The following is a 9,360-nucleotide window of genomic DNA, read 5'->3' on the forward strand; positions in this document are numbered from 1 at the left end:
TCCAGAGACAATGTGGTGGGAAGCTCAGCGGGGTGGGGATGATGGGTAGAAAGAAAAAGGACACTTAAGAGGATGGCATAAGGGTGTTGGCCTTTTTAATCACTCACATTGAAACATTGGCACGATTTTCCCTAATTTCTATGCAAAATATGTATCTCTGGTGCTGAGGAGAGACAGGTTGTCACGGATGTGGAACAAGCAAGGTAGAGACGCTGGCAGAGCACACTGCTAAAGGATCAACATTAGCATATTGGCATTTGGGCTGAAGCCTTATCTTGGGCTGACTTCTGAATGAAAAGTAATTCCAGGTTCTCTCCTTCTCCTGGAGCAGTCTGTTACTTTATCATTGCGATTGACTTTTGTCCTGTTGAGCTCTGCCTTCCCCCACTGAGTGGCCAGAGAGGCCAAGTGCTGCCCTGGGGAGAGGAGGGGGCGGTGGTGCAGGCACAGCCTTGTGTGCTGACAGCACTGGTGGCCCCTGAGGCACGGGGGTGGCTGATAAGGGACAGAAGGGGAGCAGAAGAAAGGCCCAGTGACGGATTTGGCACAGGCAGAAGTGCTGTCCAGGCATGCAGGCTGGCAGTGCTGCAGTGCACAGCCCAGATAACAAAGCACTGTCCTGGTGCAGAGCCTGTGACCACCCCCGCTCCATGCCAGGGTGCTGCTGTCCCCTCTGTCACTGCCTAGTGTCTCCAGCCCCAGACAGGGCTCCATGAGGTCCAGCTGCTGCCCTAGCTCTGGGTCCCTCTCTCCAGCCCCCTGTGATGTGTAGACAACATTCCTCCCTGCTGGCAGCTCTCCCCATGAGATTCTGCTTCTACAAAGGGCTCTTGTCCCTCCCATCCTTAAAGAAGAGTCCCATTAAATACTATAAAGTATTTATTGGCCAATGAGTAAAATGAGTGGGTTTCTTTATGGCTGCAATGATCATTAATGAAACTTCAGGGTCCCTGTGGGGACCATGGAGCAGAATAAATGACCTCTTGCTAGTCATCATCTCCCTGGTTTCTAGGACTCTGCACCAGAAATGATCCAACTTCATTTAAGGAAAATCAAATTAAAAACAGATTAAAGTAAAAGCACCTCATGCCCCTGTTCTGATTTAACTGTGATGAAAAACAGACCATGGAGTAACTTTGTAATGGGAGGAAGCTCATTTAAATACTCCCCTCCCAACAGAAAGAGATTTAAGAATTAAATGAATGAGGAGATTTTCCTTTTAATGAGATTAGCCTTTTATAATTGCTCATTATGGACCACTCAAGAGATTTGGAAAAAAAAAGTTATACAACATACCTGGAAAACACTGCATTAGAAACCAGCCAACCCTGCCCCTTCACCATCAGTTCCAAAAAGTGAAATTCAAACTAGTTTCTACTTACAAGTCACTCATCTCAAGTGGCTCCAGCTCCTCCAGATCCTCTCTGCAATTACTGGCTTTGTAAAGAAAGTGAAACAGAGGTTTGAGATTAGCAAGCCTTAATACATTTGCTAAAAATTCTCCCCTTTTCCCATGGAAACACATTTATTTTTGACTGTCAGCTGTCTGGCAAAGCCATGTGATTTCATTTCATCTTTCCAAATTTCAGTCCTACCTAAAATAAAGGCTGGACAGAGCCGCCCCTTCTGGCTTGGAAATGCTGGCCTGATTCACAGGCACTATGGGGAGGTTAGACCAGAATTTTTTGTCTGAATTTGAAGCATTTGGCTCTGAAGTCCCAGCTTTGGGCTGTAGAATAATACCAGAGTAAGGACACATACACATGTATAATTTCATCTCTGACTGTGATTTATGTTTAGTGTCAGGCTCTTGTGGATGAGCTGAAACTAATACTCAGGGTAGGATTTTCTGACAAAGTGGGACTGAGCAGCTGTTTGCTCCATTCCTATGACAGCACTGAGCAGTAAAGGAGATCAATGCCTCTCTTTGTTCCCTCCACGTGCTGAGTATTCACAGCAATCAAAGTCTTGCTCCTTCTCCTTATCTCTTCGCCTGCAGTGGCTGCAGTGGCTGAGCATTTGGCCATGCCGGTCTGCAGGGCTGCAGGATGGATTTGCACCTTTCCCACTGGGGCCCCTAGGTGCCTTTCCCATCTGTTCCACTGGGGTGTGAAAAGCTACTAAATGCAGGAAAAGACTCCATTCCCTGCAATCTGGCTGCCTTGGAATGGCCATGCCCTGCTCTCCCTGCAGCCAGAGGGGAGATGGGCACTTCCAGAGGATGCCTTGCTCCACTCCAGGAAGGGGTTTCAAGGAAGATGAGGTGATGATGTGGCAGGACACCACCTTCTCTTGTCCTCTCCTGCAGCACCAGCTCAGAGCAGACTCCTCATCCAGAGAGCTGGATCCTGGACCAGGATCCACTTGGTTTTGAGAAGACACAATTGAGTGCAACCGCACAGTCACTGTGACACTGGAGCTCAGGCTGGGTGACCACAGCCGTGCCCTGGGATGCTCACAGGGAATGGCCACACCAGCTCTCCAAGGCCATTTGGGCACTCAGCACTGGTCAATGTGTCAGTGGTGCTTGCCTGGCTGCCAGAGCTGCTCAGCCCTTTTCTGTCAAATCATTTGGCTCTCAAGGCAATATTTTATTCTAGTGTCATTTTGTTATCAGAAGTTAAGTCCATTTCTAGAGCTGTCAGTGTTACTTTACTTTGATTTGTACTTCCTTTCCATATTTGCCAAGCCAGACATAGTTTTCCAAGCATTTCTGCTACCAACTGACTGCATTCCCTTGCAAATCTGTGCTGGTACCAGAACCAGGCAGAAAGGGAAAAGTGTAATTAATGAATCCAACCTCTCATTCCCATGCACCCACCATCAGATACGGTCTGCTCCCTCCCATCTCATCAGGGCTTTAGAGATAAGAGGAACTCAGCCTAACTTTGGCCTTTAATGCATACAAATAGGCTTTATGTTAATATTTGCAAATAGCTTCTCAGAGGAGCAAGGTATTTCCCAAGCCTCCCATCCTCTGGGGTTCTCCAGGCAATGGAGTGGGACAGATGAAGTCATCAGCACAGCCCAGGGATGAGGTCAGAGACAGAATCACAGATATTCTGCTTAAATCCCCCAGCTGATGGGGAATTTAGAAGCCCAGTGAGGTCTTGGCACTCCAGAGCACTCTGTGGGCAGCCTCCTGAGTGAACCTGGGCAATTTTATCTGGTGAATCAAGAGGGGTGTTTTTGATGAAAACCAGACCTGGAGGGCCAGAGCTATTTGAGAATTCAGGTCAAATGCAGCAGAGTCTTGGTGGAGACAAAAGGATGGTGTTTTGAGACAGAATGCCAAAACATATTCTCTGTCTTTCTCCCCCCATTACAAAGTAATTTTTTGTTCTTCAAAAATTGCCCTAATTTTCTGGACACACCAAAACAAAACACAGACAAATCCATCTGCACAGGATAGAGTGAAGATGGGGACTGACTGGAACCCACATTTTCCTATCTTTGATTTCACATGGGGAGCACAGAGGGCACAGTAAGAAAGGGCTGCTGTCGTAAAGAAGAAAAATAACCCCTTTTATCTCACCCAGATCATTCTCCACAGACAGACCCTGACTTTTCCTTGCTGTTAGTGAGACAGCTCCTCCCCTGGAGCAGGTAAGGATGGAGTAGCTGGGACAATAAATATCCTGTCAAAGACTCCTGTAGCTAAGGCTCCAGGGGTCCATACAGGCTGAGTTTGGAGGTTCCAGATCACCTCTTTTTTCAGGCAAAGAGAAGGAATTGTCATGTTCATTGCTGGGTTGGCAGTGTCCTGCCCCTGCCCTGCTCCCTTGGGTGGCTGCCTAGGGACTGATACCTGTGGCCCCAGCCCCACTGCATGGCAAAGGAGAGTCCTTCACTCCTCCCATGCCATCACCCTGGCACCATCTACGCCTGCCAGAGATGTGGAAATTAAAATAATAAACAAAGCAAGCAACACTGCATGTGGAGGCTAATGTACCATAATGCTCTGAAACACAGGCAGCTGCTGCCTCACGCTGAGCACAGAGGATGTGTTTGAAAAATGTATCTTCCTCCAACAGCAGTTATTTCAACAATATCTTTATCTTTTTTTACTTCAAATAAGACATTTACTTTCCCCCAGCTCATAATCTCCATATGGAGGAGAGCAGAGGGCAGTGGGGAAAGGCAGAGAAATTACACTTTTTAACACAGTGGGATTTAAATCATAGGAAAACAAATGGAATTTAACTGCCTGGCTGAAGTCACATTCGTGTTGTGGGTATTTATGGCAATCATCACTAACAACAGGAAGAGATTAGATATTGCTGAGAGCCTGAGTGCTGGCTGGGGAGCAGGGACTGACTCTGTCAATGTGTGTGATCTCAAAAGCAAGGACAGGATGTCTGTCTGTACACACACACCCCTGCAAGCACCCACATATGGGGGATTCTGCTTGGTCCCTGCATTCAGTGGCCATTCCAGAAAGGCTTTTGCTGCACAACATCAATTTCACACTTTAATCTCAACTTCCACCTGAGATTTGATGAAGAAAGGGGAGCTCATTTTATTGGAACCGGCAGAGAGTGACTACAAGATTAACTCCAAATGTAGATATGGGTGTACCTTGAACGTCTCCACCAGCAGAGATGTGTGCTCATTTTCCAGCTAAGAGAGAGCCTAAATAGGAACTGTAATGGATATGGAGAGCCTTCTGAGATTGGAAAGGTGGTTTATCTCAGATCTGAGAGCAAGCTGTTTGTCTAGCTGATGCATGCAAACACTGCTTACATTGCAATGCAAACATTGCAATGTGTTGTACAGAGAACCTCAGCTCTAGCAACTGCCCCAGGAGCCAGGTGAGCACACAGCATCCCTCACCTTGTCCTGTCCTCATGCTTGGAGTGGGTCAAGACCCAGATTACCTTTTCCCAGCAATGTAGTTTTGACCAGGGATGCAGCAGCACCTAAATAGTGACTGCTGGTATTTTACCAACCTGAGCATGTCCCCCCAGCCAGCTGAGCTGAACCCTAACGGGTCAGTTCCCCAGCAAAACCATCTCATCCTTACTCTAGGAAAATAAACCACAGACAGCCAGAACCACTGCATTGTTTCAAAGGATAAAATTCACTCAGAAATCCCCGTTTCCAATTCCCAAGCAAACATGTCCATATTAATAAAGCAAAGTGCTCTCACCCAGAACAGCTCTGGCAGGGAAAAGCATTTTAATGGACTGACTGGGAGGGAAAATTGACTTGCAAGAAGAAGAGTCCTGGCTGGGTCCCCTGAGCCTGGGCAGGGGCATGGTTTAGAGACCTGTTTTAATCAAATTGCTTTTAAAAAGCAGAAAGGGAAAAGCTCTCTGACAAATTTGACCTTTGGGCACCTCAAAGATGAGGGCACAAAATGTATTATACACTGGCTCAGGGGAAATAAAATAGGGTGGGAATAGATGGAGTCTCATCTTGGGAGTGGAAAGTAAAGGAGAGAAGAGGACAGACAGATCATCTGCTGGCTGGTGGTACTGGATTCAAGCCCACCTCAAGGTTCTAAATGGGACCCACTGGAGTCATCCCCAGTGGGACCAGCATCAGCATCCTCTTGGACAGCTCCCTGCCATGATTTTACTCCACTCTTGGGTTTATTTGTGTTGGAGGCTCTGCAAGGAAAGACAGCCATGAGAACTCATTGCACCTGGGGGCAACCAAACAAAATAATTAGCAAAACCACAATAGAAAATAAATTAAACATGCACCAAAGGAATGGGAAATCCCCACTGCCCAGCTCTGCCCCCTGAACAGCACTTCACAATGGAGAGGTTGGAGACAGTGGCTGATTTAAAACTCTCTGGTGCAACGTGGATATTGAAATCCCAGAGGCACCAAGCACATCTGCCCAGATGGGAAAATCAAAAGTTACAGCACTTGGGTGGTATGATAAGTCTTTTTTTTTTTTTTTTTGCACCCTGAAAAACAACTCAATTGTGGGAGGAATGTGTCAGTTGTAATTTTGCAACTTAATGAAATAAATCAACCAGATGGAAAGACGAGATGAAGATGAGCCCACACAGTCTCGTGGGAACACAAAGGCCACATGAAGCCAGCTGCTGGGAAACCAAGAGCTTGTCTGGAAGACCTGGGAGCCCCCTTTGTGGTGATGACAATGAATTCCCCACGTGAGGAAGCATCTTTGAACTTTCTCCAGCCACTGGGGCTGAGGTTTCAGGAACATTTGGTCACTGAGCCACAAGAACAAGTGCTGGCTCAGCTGAGTAGTGATATCAGGGGACTGTAGACAGAGTCCTGCTCCTCCTCACCTGCCAGAATGTCTCTAAAGGGAGCAAAACCTGAAAACCCAGGAGGCTGAAATTTGTGGGATGAGCAGGAAGAGCCAGAGCCATGCAGAAAGGTTGTGAGAAATGGCACAGCTTAACCCTGCAAAGCAGAGGAGACACTGCTGGCACCCTCCTGAGCCCAAGTCAATGAGCAAACCCAGACCTGAAGCGTCAGAGCAAGACTTGACAAACCCTTGTCACTGGAAGGAGGCAGAAAATGCATGGCAGTTAAATAAGGAGCATCTTTCCACAGCAGAAGCCCAAGACAGAACATCCTTTGGCCAAGGATACAGAGCACTGCCATCCTAAAATAAACCCCAAAGGCCCACAGCACCCAGCTCTGCAGAAAGGAGACTTTACAGCAGCAAATTGATTTCCAGAGGCTCCCTCATTAATTTTCATGGCACCCAGAATGTGGTTTTAGAACAAGCAGAATTATTAATGTTCAAAGTTACCCAAGCACTGTCGGGAGCACAAGGCCCTCTGAGAGTCAAAGCAGGGCTGACAAACTGAGGGAGAAAAATCCAGAATTGAGAAAGTGCATTCTTCAGGGTTCAGCCAGGCTTGTCCTTGGAGGCAGGCAGAGGGAGAGAAGCAGGAACCTTGGAGAAAAGGTCTTGTGCCTCTTGATGGCTCTGCTATTTGGAAGGAATAACATATAACAGACACTTAGCTTTTAAAAGGAGAGAAAATTGTCTAATTGCACTAATTCAGAGCTGCCCTGCTTCTGAGCCAGTCCCAACTTTCAGGGAGTGGGACAGCAGGCAATTAGGAACAGCAAAATATTCACAAGGGGTAGAGCACACCACTGTCTGGCAACACTGCTCTTGCCCTCAAAATCACATCTGGGCTTCAGTGACATGTCAGCTAATTAATGAGAAAGCTAGCCCAAGTCCCCCTGATTGAAGAATTGGTCCTGGACAGATGTAAATCAGTACCCCAAAACCATCCTGAATTATCTCCTGGCTCACCAGGGAGGGAGGATGGGAGCCTTGTAGCCGCCAAGGCATCTCTGTCTAGCTTTCCTCCTCCTGTTTTCGCACCCAGAGCCTCATTCCCAAGCACCTCAGTGCTTTTGGGCTGCCCCATGCCTGCAGCCTTCTCCTGCCTGCCCCCAGCTATTCCTAATCCCATCCACTTCTTTGCATCTCCAAACACAAGACCCAGCCATGGCAAGCTGAAGGATTTTGCTGTGCCAGGGGATACTCTTTGGCTGGCACCACATCCCTCTGATCTCGCCCTGCTGGAGCAAGAGAAAATAAGTACCATTTGTTAACATGCCAATCGTTCTTTACACTGGCTGATTAAAAAATAATTACCCACAGCCATTATTGAGCACTCTTGCAAATGAGCTGTGGGAAGCTGTGACCGTGTGCTTAGCACACAGTGTGTCTTGCTTGTTTCAATATTATTTTAATTAAGTATCTGGGTAAAAGGCCTTTCTAATGTAACTTTCTTTTCATCAGCAGAGAGCTGGGCTGAGCAGTGACGGACTGCTGGAGCCCGGAATGGCTCCGGGCTGCTCCCACCCTGGTGACACTGTGGGACCACTGCTCATTGGAATGCAACAGGACTCATCTTGGGCAGAGCCATGATGGGAAGAGAGCTCTCTGTACCCGAGGGACATGGCCACAGCATGAGCTGGGATGGCTCTGGCAGCCCATCACCCTGAGACCGACCAGCTGGGACTGCCTGGGTTGGACTGGGTGTGGACGGGATGGAGACGATCACCCAGGACATCATTTGGGCCACCTGTCCTGCTGGCACATGGGAGCAGAGGAGAGCTGGCCCTTTCAGCCAGGTGAGAGGAGAGGATCTCAGTTAGGAGAGCCCTGCAGGAGCTTCATCCCACAACAGGACCACAGACCCCCAGCACAGCTTCACTTGCCAGGGACTTCTTTCTATTCTTTCCACAAAGGATTTTGCAAAGGAAAAAAGAGAAGAGGTGGAGGAAAACCCACGTGTTCTGGTCTCCCATCCACCTCCTGTAGCTGCCTTTGTGCATGACTCAAAGCAGTCACATCAGACAATCCCACCTCTTTTTTATTTACATGTTTTCCACTTTCTACATCCCAGCTGGAGCTGTATTTAGCAGAGCACGTGGTCACCATCCATTATTTTGGGGGGTGTTTGCTCTTTCACATGAGCTTACATTCTCTCACGTAGCATTTAAGCTGCAGCACTGGTGTCAATTGTCTGTTGTTTGCAAGCAAATTAACCTGGCAAGCAGATTTCAGATCCTCAGCTGGTGTAGGATGAACATGGCACTGGAGAAATTGAATTACTGCACAGGTTCAAGCAGCACAAAACAGCCCCAAAACTTCCTCTTGATCTTCCTCTTATCAGATGAAATTCCCTCTCCAGATATTTCTAGCAGGATAAAAAGAGAGCCCTGAGCAGGTGCACTCTGAAGTCCCTCTCAGACGTGGCAACAGGGAATTGAAGTTGTTGCTGAGGCCTGGGTTGGGTTCCAGTGACAGATTCTGTTTTGAGGGATGCAAAACCTGAGGATAAATAAGATTACTGAACACAAAAGGAAATTTTTTCACTATGATAATAATTAGCCATTGGAATTGTCTTCCCAGCGGCAGATTTCCCATCGCTGGGCACTTCTAACATTCAGCTGGAGACAGTTCCAGGCCATCTTGTCTGGACCGTGCTTTTGCCAAGAATGTTTGACCAGATAGTCCCTGAGGTCCCTCCCAACCTGGTATTCTGTGATTCTGTATAGGAAGGCATGGAGAAAGGTGCAGCCATAACAGGCTGTCATCGCCTGGTGAGCTTGCAGCAGGATGGAGAAATGATCTCTGACTGATTCTCTGGCACAGTCACACCCGTTGTGTTCTACTCCTGGAGCAGCACAGCAATAAAACAGCTTTTTGATCAAATGGACACTTAACATTTCCCCAGACAATTCCTCTCTGTGACTTGAGAAGTGCAGTAATTCCAACAGACACTCCAGCAACCTGAAACCCTGAGCTTTAGATTTTGAATAGACTAAATAAAAATCAGAGGGCTTTTCTCTTGCTTCAACAAAAACATATGTTCTCACCAGACGTTTTTGATGGGAAAA

This window comes from Ammospiza caudacuta, chromosome 11, assembly GCF_027887145.1.
Source record: "Ammospiza caudacuta isolate bAmmCau1 chromosome 11, bAmmCau1.pri, whole genome shotgun sequence".
Lineage (NCBI taxonomy): Eukaryota > Metazoa > Chordata > Aves > Passeriformes > Passerellidae > Ammospiza > Ammospiza caudacuta.